Consider the following 13,905-nt stretch of genomic DNA (forward strand, 5'->3'; position numbering starts at 1 on the left):
CATTCAATTTCGTGATGTGTCCATAAAATAGACTCTTGATTTTTATCTTGGATCAAAGGTTGTGTTTACTACTGGAGACTCAGACTGGGATCACGGAGTGATTGATTCAGACACAGGTAGTTTCCAGGTTTTTCCTGCTGTAGGGATATGCTAGGTCCATGGTAACACTGAGGAAACTACAGCCCATGCCTCTGGGTTTTCTGCTGAATATTCCTCGTAGTTCCATAATATAAGTATATCAGATACAGTCTGTGTCCAGATAATTCCTGCTGGAGACTGGGCCTGCAGCCACAGTTTAATTTTGTCAGAAACTGGCTGTGTGGAGGTAATGACTGCAGAAGATTCAGCCTGGGTCCAAAGTGCAACTATATCAGATACAGGATGTGTCCAGGGATTTGTTGCTAGAAAAAAAGGTTTGGTCCATGGTGTGACTGTGGAAACTATTGCTTCTATCCACGAATTGACTGCTAGAGATACAGGCTGGGTCCACAATGATAATGTATTAGACATAGGCAATATACAGGGATTTACTGCTGAAGATTCAAATTGGATCAATCCTATGTATGTGTCAGATACAGGCAGTATCCATGCAATTAATGCTGCGGATTCAGATTGGGACCATAATCTGGTTGTATTAGATGAAGGCTGTGCCCAGGCCTTTACTGTTGCAGATACAGCCTGTGCCCAAATTGTAGCTGTATGAAAAACAGGCTCTGTCCAGGGATTTATTGCTGGAAATTCAGCCTGGGTCCAGGGTATATCTATGGAAGCTATAGCCTCTGTCCAGGTATTTAATGATAGACATTTAGTTTCAGTACAAGCTTTCAGTGTACCATGTAAACTTTGTGAAAAGAAGATTAATGATAGAGTTGCAGGCTGTATACAGTATGAGTGTATCAGCAACAGGCTTTGACCAAGCATTTACTGCTAAAGATTGAGTCTGGGTCCATGGTATGACTATATCAATCTTGGCCTATAGCAGAGGACTTGGGGCTGGAGATTCAGGATCTGTCCAGCTATTTACAACTGGAGACTTAGACTCCATCATGGAATTTACAGCTTGAAATTCAGCCTCGTTCCAAGTGTTTACTGATGGATATTTCATTTGGGTCTATAGTTTGCCTGCATCAGGTAGAGATTGTAACCAGAAAGTGATTGCTGGAGGTTTTGTCTGTGTCCGTATTATGACTGTATCAGATAAAGCCTCTCTCCTGGGAATCATTACTAGAGATACAGCCACGTCTGCAGTGTGACTATACCAGTTTCAGCCACTGTTAATGGATTTATTCCTGGCAACAGATCCTGGGTCTATGATGTGACTATTTTAGTTTTAGACTATCTCTGTTGTTTTACTGCTACACAAACATTCTTAGCCAATGGTGTCACTCTATCAAATAGAGTGTATGTGCAGGGATTGTTGATTTTAGAATGGGCCTGGGTCCACAGTATGACAATTTCTGTTTCAAGATTTGTGGAGGGATTTACTCCTACAGATTCAGCTTGGTTTGGTGGTATAACTGTAGCTGGTATGGGCTGTGTCCAATCATTTACTTTTTGTGGGAAAGAGAGTTTCAGGAATGCCAGATGAATTGGTCTCCCCTGTGTGAGACACCCATGGGGAGCCATGTGTGGCATCTGAGGAGAAAAGTGTCCTTACTGCCTTCATGTCTTTATGCCCCGAGAGCATAAGAGCTCAGCGGCATGCCACACGTTGCTTGGGGAAATAACAGTCCCTTGAAGCAGTGGAGTAAAATCAAACATCTTGGCTTCTCCTGAAACCTGCTCCTACCCATTTTAGTCCCGATGAATTGAAGGTCTTAAGCAGTTTAGACACACGCTTTTGCTAGGGAAATTCAGATACTGCCACTGCTATACATCTTATTGAACGACTCACGAGCTCTCCTTCACTGATTAATCCTTTTCCTCATCCCTTCTTCCCGCTCCCGCCTGCCCTAAGAACAAAGAGCTTGTAAACCAATAAATTGGGTGGAGGCTGAGAGCTCCAGGCTATGAGTAAGAGTCTGACACTCTGGTCCCTTGGACTAGCCTTTTAAACTGTTATTCTGTCTCTTTCTAATTCTTTATCTCCGCCGGACTCGGGGTACCTGCCGGACTCGAGGTAACCGCCAGCTGGTGTGGGGCTGGTTTCCCCAACATCTGGTGGCCAACGCGGGGCTCCCCATAATCCCTACAAATAATCCAGTGAAGGAACGCCAGAGCGTGCAAAGTGGAGGACGACTGACAAAGGACACCTGAATATGTTTTCACTTCAAGCTCTACAGGTAAGTAGGGCGCTCGGAGAATTCCAGGGTAACCTAGGGAAAATATGAGTCAGGCTGAGAGTAAGTTTGTTAATTAAGCCTGGTGCAGCAGTTATTGTGCCACGGAGGGGTAATTGTGAATACCCAAAATCTTACATCTTTGTTCCATCTCGTAGAAAAGTATTCTTCTTGGTTCCTGGAATATGGAAACATGGATGTAAAAGATTGGGACAAGGTAGGATCAGACTTAATCACAACAAGAGGGCCCTTCTCCACTTGGTCTGTGTGGTCGGCAATTTAAACAGCACTGCAGCCTTTCCACACTGAGGAGGAGGAGGAGAAGTTTCAGGATGACATAGAAAAGTTTAATAATCAGGAGTCTGCTCATCAGCAAAGTGAACTGTCACAGTCTAGTTTTAAAAAGGGGGAGAAATGGGAAGTTATATATCCTAACCTCCAAAAACTTATGAAAGAAACAGTGCTACCTACTGCGCCTTTAGGGGAAGGTCCGGAATGGCCACTCCAACTTTAGTCTTAGGTATTTTTGGAACAGGAGCCTGCGACGCGGCTTGCAGCTCCCATTATCGCACTCCCTTCCAGTAACTGTGGCAATGGGAAGCTTCAGGCTTGCCCAACAGCCAAGTAAGGGGAGGGAATGATCCAGGCTTACCTGCCTGTTAATTATGGCGGAGGAATACTGCGAGCTAGTCCAAATACAAATTATGGCGCAGGGACAATACAGGCATCCATTCACCAGGCACAAGAAATGGGGAATTCGGATGCTTGGCAGTTTCTGGTAATTATTTCTCCAGCTGAGGAGCCCAGAGAACATGCTCAAGCATGCTGGGAGCCATTTCCTCTTAAAATATTAAAAGTCTTTAAAGCAAGCAATTGGACAATATGGGCCAAATTATCCTTATATTCATTCCTCGTTACAATCTGTGGCTTATAACTGGCGTTTAATACCTATAGATTGGGAGTCATTAGCCTGATCCACCCTGTCCCCCTCTGAATTTCTCCAATTTAAAACCTGGTGGACAGATTAAGCAACAAATCAGGCATGCAGAAATGCTCAAACCCAACCTCTGTTAATATCACATGTGATCAATTGCTTGGAATCGGACAGGCATGGGGTACTCTAAATCAACAGATAGTAATGGGTGATGAGGCTGCTTATCAGCTCAGAACGATGTGCCTGAGTCTGGGAAAAAAATCACAACCCTGGTACTACTTATCCTTCTTTTAACTCAGTTTAACAGGGTCCAAGGGAGAATTATCCAGATTTTATTGCCCATTTGCAAGACATGGCTCAAAAGGGTATTTAGGATTCTCATGCCAGGAAAGGGATCATTCAGCTGCTTGCTTATGAAAATGCTAATACAGAATGTCAGGCAGCAATTAGACCTATTAAGGGAAAGGCAGATCTAAATGAGGAAAAATCTTTAAGTGAATACATTAAAGCCTACCATGGCATTGTGGGGCACTTACATAAGGCCAGCCTCCTAGCTCAGGCAATGGATGAACTAAAGGTAACAAAAAGCACACGAGTGTTCCCTGGATCTTGCTATAACTGTGGGCAGACAGGACATACAAAAAGAGAGTGTACAAAGAGCCAAAAAAGGCAAAACTCAGGAGGAAAAAGCAGGGTACCAGGAACCTGTCCCATATGTAAAAAAGTAAACACTGAGCTAATCAATGTCTTTCAAAGTTTGATAACAGCAGACAGCCCTTGCTGGGAAATGGAGAGAGGGGCCAGCCCCTGGCCCCAATTCAAAATGGGGCATTCCCAATTCAGGATGGGATGTCCCCGACTCCAAATGGAGTCTTCCCGGCCCAGTCTATCCCTGTACAAATGTACAGCAATTATCTCCCTCCACAGCTAGAAGCGGGGCAGTAGTTTTATTCTGTACTGAACCTGTATCCCTCCTTCCTGGGGAGCCTCCTAGGAAGGTCCCAATGGGAGTTTACAGCCCATTGCCAAATGGCACAGTGGGTCTTATACTGGGAAGATCCACCTTAAACATAAAGGGAATTCAAGTACATACTGGAATAGCGGACTCTGATTGCCAGGGAGAAATTCAAATTGTTTTCTCCTCCACTGTTCCCTGCAGTGCTAATCCAGGTGACAGAATACCTCAACTGTTACTTTTACCATATGTTAAGTTAGGAGAAAGCTCAGAAAAAAGAACAGGAGGATTTGGAAGCACAAATTCAGCAAGCAAGGCTGTCTATTGGGTAAATCGAGTGTCTGACAATAGACTTATTTTTATGGTTTATTCAAGGAAAATAATTTGAGGGTCTGGTCAACACAGGAGCAGATGTGTCGATGATAGCTCTTTATCAACAGCCAAAAAAACTGGCCTACACAAAAGGCCCCAGTGGGTCTTGTTAGGCTCGAGGATTTGCTTGCATCTCACCAGGAGAGAATCAGCTTCCTGTCTGGGTACCCACAAGACATCTTAAGCTGTGCCATGAGCCAGAGTCCAAGGAAGAGAAAAAGACCTTGGAACGTTCCTGCACCCACAGTTGATCAGATGGCTCAGATGAACATCTCTGTTGGGCACATGGAAACAAGTGAAACTAGCCAAGTCAACTCCACCAACCTGGGGCCAGATTAAGAGACTAGCTCACATTGCAGAAGAGAACCTGGGGTCTCAGAACAAGCCGCTGACCACCAGTAATCTAATGGTAGCTATGATGGTGGTAATCTCCTTGGTGGTGAGTCTCCCTGCAAAGGGGTAGATCAAAATTACACTTATTGGGCCTACATTCCACTCTCACCACTGATTAGGCCTGTTAACATGGTTAGTTGACCCAGTGGAGGTTTATGTTAATGATAGTGTCTGGATGCCTGGACCAGCAGATAACCAAGGTCCTACTCATCCGGAAGAGGAAGGAATGTTAATGAATGTTTCCATTGGTTATTGCTTTACTCTCATCTGTCTGGGGCTGGCAGCAGGATGTTTAAATTCTGATAAACGAAGCTGGATGGCTTATGTTCCTGCACATAATTCATCAAAAGCCTCTATTCATGTATTTAGTGGAAGGACATTTCAATGTTTGGACCCTATTAAATACCTTGAGCATGGCTATGTTATGACGCATCACCAGATTAATAAATTTAAACCTAATAAGAAGTCCTGCCCTGCGTAGGCAGGCCACTCAATAGTCTGAAAACTAGAGGTTCTAACCTGGGAAGCTTGTATTGCAAGTAGCAGTGCTGTACTGCAAAATAATTCCTATGGAATCATCATTGATTGGGCCCCTATGGGACACTTTGCAGTAAATTGTACTGGACAGCATGAAGATTGTAGAGAGACTCCTTTTGCAAATGACTACCCAGATAATGCACCAAAATTATACAGAAGAATTGAAACAAATTAAACTATTAAGTGGGAGGAGAATGGTATGGCTCCTCCAAGCCCAAAAATGATTGATCCAATTATAAGTCCAGAGCATCCAGAATTGTGGAAATTAATGATGGCTCAAATCCCAATTCAGATTTGGAAAGGAGAATATAAAACAGAGAACCATAGTAAAAAACTTCGATTTGTTGTAGCCATGACCTCTAACTTGACAGTGCGTTTGCAGCGTTGTGTTAAACCTCCTTTTATGTTGGCAGTGGGAGAAATTAATATCCTACCTGACTCTCAAACCATATCATGCCTCAACTGTCATCTTTTTACCTGCATTAATTCTACCTTTAATAAAGATAGTAGCATTTTACTGGTTAAGTCTTGAGAAGGAGTTTGGATACCTGTTTCACTCAATAGACCTTCGGAGGCCTCTCCCTCCATACATAGTATCACTGAAGTGCTAAACAGAATACTTAATAGATCAAAGAGGTTCATATTTACTTTAATAGCTGTGATCATGGGCCTTATATCTGTCACAGCTACTGCTGCTGCTGCTGCTGGTGTTGCTTTGCACTCTTCTATTCAAACTGTGGGCTTTGTGGATAGTTGGCAGAAAAATTATTCTAAGCTTTGGCATTCCCAAAGCCAAATAGATCAAAAATTGGCAAATCAAATTAATGATCTCCATCAAACAGTAGTTTGGATGGGAGATCAGATTCTATGGAGCATAGAATTCAAATGCAATGTGATTGGAATATTTCTGATCTTCGTATTACTCCTAGCTCTTATAATGCCACTGAACACCATTAGGAGATGATTAGACATAACCTACCAGGAAAAGAAGACAATTTAACACTTGATATTGCTAAACTGAAAAAAACAACTTTTCGAGACACCTCAGGCTCACCTAAGCCTGTTGTCTGGAGCTGATATTCTTGCTGGAGCCACTGATGGCCTTTCTAAGAGTAATCCTTTAAAGTGGATGAACACTTTAAAGTGGATGATCTAAGGTAGATCAACAATTGCAAATTTTATTTTGGTTTGTGTCTGTTTATGCTGTTTGTTTTTAGTCTATAGATGCAGAGGGTGCCTTGGGAGAGAAGCCAGAGAGCATGAATGATAGCAATGGCAGTTCTAATAAAAAAATAATAATAGAGACAAAAAAGGAAGACACATGAGAAAGAGAGTTTCTGGAATGCCAGATAAGTTGGTCTCTCCTGTGTAAGACACCCATGGGGAGACGTGGGCAGCCTCTAAGGAGAAAAGTCTCCTTATTGCCTTCATGTCTTTATGCCCTGAGAGCATAAGAGCTCAGCAGAATGCCACAGGTTGCTTGGGGAAATAACACTCCCTTGAAGAAGTGGAGTATAATCAAACATCTTGGCTTCTCCTGAAATCCACTCCCACCCATTTCAGTCTCAATAAGTTAAAGATCTTAAGTCGTTTAGACGCATGCCTTTGCTCAAGGAAATTCACAGAAACTGCCACTGCTATGCATTTTATTGAATGACTCACAAGTTCTCCTTCACGGATTAAACCTTTTCCAGATTCCCTTCCTCCCCCTCCCATCTGCCCTAAGAACAAAGAGCTTGTAAACTAATAAATTAGGTGGAGGCCGAGAGCTCCACGCCATTTGCAAATGTCCGATGCTCTGGTCCCCTGAACCCACCTTTTAAACTCTTATTCTGTCTCTTTCTAATTCCTTTGTCTCCGTTGGACTAATTCCTTTGTCTCCACTGGATTCGGGGTACCTGCCAGGCAGTGTGGGGCTGGTTTCCTCAAAACTTTTGGAGATTCAGCCTCAGTCCACCACGTGAACATGTTGGTTTCATATTGTTTCCAGAGATTTATGGCAGGTGATTTGACTTAGTTCCATCGTTTGATGGTATAAGCTATTGCCTGTGTCAAATGTTTTTCTGCTGAAGACTCAGCCTGGGTCCAGGGTATGCGTGTATCAGATACAGATTGGATCCAAGGCTTTACTGTTAAAAACTGTAAACTTTACTTCAAACTGAGTTCATGGTGTGTGTGTATCAGCTACAGATTCTGTCCAGTACACTACTGCTGAAGATTCAGCCTTACGCCATGGAGTGTCTGTGTCATATATAGGCTGTGTCCAAAGATTTCCTGCTGCAGATTCAGACTGTGCATAGTGTGATAGTAGCAGCCCATGGCAGTATCCATGGATATCCCGCTATTAATTCAGCCTGGTTCCATAGTGTGATGGTATTGGCTATGGACATTGTCCAGGTATTTACTGATGGACATTCAACCTGGGTCCAAGGTACGATTATGGAAGGTATAGGCTGTGTCCATGGAATTACTGCTGGAGATACAGCCTGGGCCCATGGTGTGACTTTGGAAGTTGCAGCCTCTGTGCACAGATTTACCATTGGAGACTCAGCTTGTGTCCACAGGATAATGCTATCAGATTCAGGGTGTGTACAGAGATTTACTGCTGAAGATTCATCTGGGGCCCATGGTTTGATTGTATAAGACACATACTGTGTCCATGGTTTTATTGCTGGAGACTCATCCTGAATCTATTGTATAGTACTATCACCTACAGACTTTGTCCAGGGATTTATTGTGGGAAATTCAGGCTTGGTCCACAGCTTGTCTACATCAGCTATTTGTTGTGTCCAAGAATATCGTGCTGGAGAACCATTCAGGATCCCCTGTGTGACTGTATAAGTTTCAGACTATGTCCAGGCATTTCCTACTATAAATTCAGCCTGATTCCATGGTAGGACCATATCAGCTGTAACATCTCTCCAGGGATTCATTGCTGCTGTTTTACCCGGAATCAATGATTGAGTCCAAGATACTGGTGGGTGTTCAGCGTGGGTCCATGGTTGGAATATATCTTGTTCCCAGGGAATTACTCCTAGAGTTTCAGCCAGAATCCATGTTGTGAGTATATCAGTTTCAGACTGTGTCCAAGGATGTAATAATAATAGTGATTCAGCCTGGATACACATTGTGACCATATCAGATATAGGAGAGTGTATCCATGAATTCATCACTAGTGATTCAGCTTGGGTCCCTAGTGTGATTATATCAGTTTCCAACTGTTTCCAGGAATGTATTGCTGGAAACTCAACCTGGTTTCACAACATTATTGTTTCAGTATCAAAACGTATCCAGTTTTTTACTGCTGGCAGATAAGCCATGGTCCACAATGAGACTGGATTAAATTCAGATGGGAGCCAAGTATTTCCTTCTAGATATTCAGGCTGTAATTTTGTCCAAGGACTTACTGGTGTCATTTCATCAAGGGTCAATGGTATGATAGTTTCAGCTATAGTTTTTGCCCAGGGGTTCATTGCTGGAAATCTATCCTGGATCCATTGTGGGACTGTCTTAGCTATAGGCTCTGTCAAAGGCAATAAGGCTGGAAATTCTTCTTGGTTCCAAAATTTGACTTCATCACATACAGAATGTGTCCAGAGATTCACTGCTGGAGATTTGGCAATAGTCCACAGTATGATTGGATCAGTTTTCCTCAATAGATGGGTGGATGTTAATCCTTGAAATTCAGCCTTTGTCCATACTGTGACTGTATCTGATAACATATTTGTCCAAGAGTTTACTGTTGGAGTTTCAGTCTGGGTCCACAGTGGCACTGTGGAAGTTTCAGATTATGTCAGGGATTTAATTCTCAAGACTTTCCCTGAATGCATGGTGTTAATATAGTAGCTTCATTTTGTACCCAGGAATTGATTACACCAAAGTCTTTCTGAATCGAGTGTCTCAAAGTGTCATCTTCAACTTGGGTCCAGGATCTAACTTTATCACTTTCAACCTCACCCCAGAGTCTAAATGCATAATCTCATGATGTATCCAGTCTCTTAACTTATCAGTCACAGATCGGTTCCAAAACCTCACTATTGCAGTTTCAGACTGTATCTAATGATGATCTGTCAGAGTTACTGGTTCTCTCCACTGTGTGACTGTCTCTGCTTGAGACTGAAACAAAAGTTTGATATCAGCTTCAGTGTGATTCTAGGGTCTGCATTTATCACCTTCAGGTTGGGGCCCAGGTACCACTGTTTCCATTCCAGTTTGGGCCCAGTACCTAACTGGATCTGTTTCTGATTGGGTCCAATGTTCTTTTTTCCATTCTTCAGTCTGGGTTCTGGGTCTCAATATTTTAAATTTATGCTGAATCCAGGGTCTCATTCTTTCAATTTCAGTTTGTAACCATGGATTAATTGCACCAGCTTTCAGGCAAGTCAAGAGTCTTCTTGACTGAGTTTCTGCCTAGGCCCACATTTGGACTATGGCTGTTTCAGGCTGACTCCAGGGTCTGATCATGTCAACTTTAGAGTGAAGTAAGGGCTCAATTATGTTCATAATAGGAGGCATGTCTGCATCAGGGGTTTGAGTATAATAGCCTAATGTTTATTCAAGTTACTAAATCTATCCATTTGATTTGAGGGCCTGATCATACTGGTTTTATTTTGCATCCAAGACCTAATAGTGTCACCTTTTGACTTAGCACATGAATATGGAGTATGCAGTATAGAAGAAATCAAGAACCAAGTTGACTTAGGTTCCGCAAGAGTCCAGTATCCATCTGTCTTTTCTATAGTTTCTTGGGATCCAAATACATTCAAGAGTAGCTGACACCATGGTTCAAAAATATGGGTTACTGTAGGATATGGAAATCCATCTTCACTGAGGGATGAATGAGCCCATAGTTCAATTTTATTAACTATGAAAGGTACTGGTGGAATCTAGTTGTAAGTTGATGGTTTAGCACCAGGGTTAACTCTATGAGCTACATGATATGTTTGGTGTCTAATACTCTCTTCACTGGATTGAATCTGTTCCTGTTTTATAAGACACAAATTGTTTCCAAGTTGCAACTTCAGGAGTAATTTCTAGCCAAGGTCTAGCTACAATTTGTCCATGAGACAGAACATTAACAGATTGAACTTGAGACTGACCAGTATCAATCTCAGAAGGAACTTGAGATCCACCTAGGCGTCTTGAAAAGAGAAACCAGGATCCACCACTATTAACTAATGGTAGAGTATGAAGCCTAATTTTACTAGCTAATGTATTAATCCAGGATCTTGCTGAATCAGTCACAGCTTGATATTTATAATTTGTTGTCTTTTTCTGAGGAAGATTCCAGGGTATAGGTATAATAGCTGTTTGGGAGTTCTGGGGTCCAGAAAAAAAGAAATATTGAGAAGTGTCAGTTTCTGGGGTACTCCAGCATTCAGCTGTATCAGGATGATCCCACGGTTTGGCAACAGGAGAAATCCAGGATCATACCATTGGGAATTTGCTAGCTGAGGAGAGGTGACCACTTTGAAAGTGTAATAGTCTTTTGGCATGAAAAAAGTCTCTATTATTTGAACCAAAAACATTGAATAAGTATGCTGGTGCTTTCTGTTCACTGGGGAAGTGCTTAATCTTCTCCATGTTTGTACTGAGAATCCATGGAAGACCAAAGTGTCAGAGCCTATGTTACAGCTAAGTGTGTTTTGTGGACTATTTTCTACTCCAGGAGGAAAATTGCACGGTAGGGAACAAATACGACCCAGTGGTTTCTGGGATATCTTGATAGGCCATCTAATCCAAGATATGTAAAACCTGTCCTGATGACAAGAACAGGGTCATAAACAGGCTTCTGAGGTATCACTGACCAGGCCTACCAGTTCCCAGTGACAGCCAAAGAGGGAAAGAATGGACTATTTTGCTGTACCTGAATGGGTGGAAACAAAGATAACCATATATATTAGAAATACATATAGACATATAGTATACATGTATTAAAATATATAATGTATAAATTACATATATATGCAATACATATATGTTAATTATAAAATACACAGACACATATATTGTGTATGTTTAGGGATACTTATATTTATAAATTAGTTATATAGCTTATATGGTTTATACATATATTAAATTATAAGTGTAAATTATACTTTTCTATTACATGTAAATTTCATATTACTTGATGGACAGTATTAAATATTACATGGTACATACTTCAAGAGTTCCACATAACACTTAGGCACAAATAATTCTAACTATGTTTAAAAGAGTAAAATAAAATACCAGAAGCAAATTAGTGGAAAGTTCTCAACAATAAAAAATCACCTACATACGCAACATGATTATCTGAAGATTACTTATGTTCTTTGTCATGTAATTTTAGGCAAAGCACAATTTATACAGTCATATGAAATGAGTGTTTGTATCACCTCCTCTGCCATTATGTTTGTTGAAGCCATCATCATTTGTTTGGCCTCTCTGCTTGATTCTGATGCCCACTTGTAGCTAACATTTTGTTCTCCGTATAGCCGCAATTACCCTCAGAGGAAAAGCACTTATTCTAAAATTGACTACATAATTTGAAGTAAAACACTCCTCAGCAAATGCAAAAGAATAGAAATCATTAAAAAAAAAAAACAGTTTCTCAGGCCACAGTGCAATCAAATTAGAACTCAATATTTAAAAACTCACTCAAAACTGCACAATTACATGGAAACTGAACAACTTGCTCCTGAATGACTACTGGGTAAATAATGAAGTGAAGGCAGAAATAAATATGTTCTTTGAAACCAATGTGAAAAAAGACAAGTTACCAGACTCTCTGGGAAACATTTAAAGCAGTGTTTCAAGGGAAATTTACAGCACTTAATGTCCACAACAGAAAGTAGGAGATAACTAAAATCAGCACACTAACATCAAAATTAAAAGAACAAGACAACACAAACAAGAGCAAGCGAATTAAAAAGCTAGCAGAAGATAAGAAATAACTAAGATCAGAGCAGAACTGAAGGAGATAGAGACATGAAAAACCCTTCAAAACATCAATGAATCCAGGAGCTGGTTTTTTGAAAAGATCAACAAATACATAGACCACTAGCCAGACTAATAAAGAAGAAAAGAGAGAAGAATCAGAAGAATCAAAAAGACACAATAAAAAGTGATAAAGGGGAGATCACCACTGATTCCACAGAAATGCAAATTACCATCAGAGAATACTATAAATACCTCTATGCAAAGAAACTAGAAAATCTAGATGAAATGGATAAATTCCTGGATGCACACACTCTCCCAAGTCTAAACCAGGAAGAAGTCATATCCCTGAATAGACCAATAACAAGTTCTGAAATTGAGGCAGTAATTAATAGCCTACCAATGAAAAAGAAAAAAAAGTCCAGGACTAGACAGATTCACAGATGAATTCTACCAGAGGTACAAAGAGGAACTGATACCATTCATTCTGAAAACATGCCAAACTATAGAAAAAGAGGAAATCCTCCGTAACTCCTTTTATGAGGCCAGCATCATTCTGATAACCAAATCTGGCAGAGAAACAGCAAAAAAAGAAAATTTCAGGCCAATTTCCCTGATGAATATTGATGCAAAAATCCTCAATGAAATAAAGGCTAATAGAATCCAGCAGCACATCAAAAAGTGTATTCACCATGATCAAGTTGGGTTCATACCTGGGATGCAGGCTGATTCAACATAAGCAAATCAATAAACATAATCCGTCACATAAACAGAACCAATGAAAAAACCACATGATTATCTCAATATATCCAGAAAAGCCCTTCCACAAAATTCAACACCCCTTCATGGTAAAAACTCTTAATAAACTATGTGTTGATGGAACATATTTCAAAATAATAAAAGCTACTTATGACAGACCTACAGCCAATATCATACTGAATGGCAGAACCTGGAAGCTTTCCCTTTGAAAACCTGCAGAAGACAAAAATGCCCCCTCTCTCACCCCTCCTATTCACCACAGTATCGGAAGTTCTGACCAGGGCAATTAGGAAAGACAAAGAAATAAAGGGTATTCAAATAGGAAAAGAGGAATTCTTGTGGTCTGTTTTTGCAGACTACAAGATTGTATATTTAGAAAACCCCACTGTCTGAGCTCAAAATTTCCTTAAGCTGATAAGCAACTTCAGCAAAGTCTCAAGATACAAAATCAATGTGCAAAAATCACAAGCATTCCTATACATCAACAGCAGACAGAGAGTCAAATCATGTGTGAATTCACACAGTTGCTACAAGGAGAATAAAATACCTAGGGATACAACTTACAAGAGATGTGAAGGACCTCTTCAAGGAGAACTACAAACCACTGCTCAAGGAAATAAGAGAGGACACAAATAAATGGAAAAACATTTCATGCTCATTATAGGAAGAATCAATATCATGAAAATGGCCATACTGCCCAAAGTAATTTATAGATTCAATGCTATTCCCATCAAGCTACCATTGAATTTCTTCACAGA

At 40.8% G+C, this 13,905-nt stretch overlaps 1 pseudogene; it reads left to right on the plus strand.

The window, feature by feature from the left end:
- Nucleotides 1-1,378: 1,378 nt before the first annotated feature.
- The window catches only part of LOC736791 (RNA-binding motif protein, Y chromosome, family 1 member F/J-like), a 366,893-nt pseudogene continuing 354,366 nt past the window's right edge, over nucleotides 1,379-13,905 (plus strand).

The sequence above is a fragment of the Pan troglodytes genome, chromosome Y (genome assembly GCF_028858775.2).
Source record: "Pan troglodytes isolate AG18354 chromosome Y, NHGRI_mPanTro3-v2.0_pri, whole genome shotgun sequence".
Lineage (NCBI taxonomy): Eukaryota > Metazoa > Chordata > Mammalia > Primates > Hominidae > Pan > Pan troglodytes.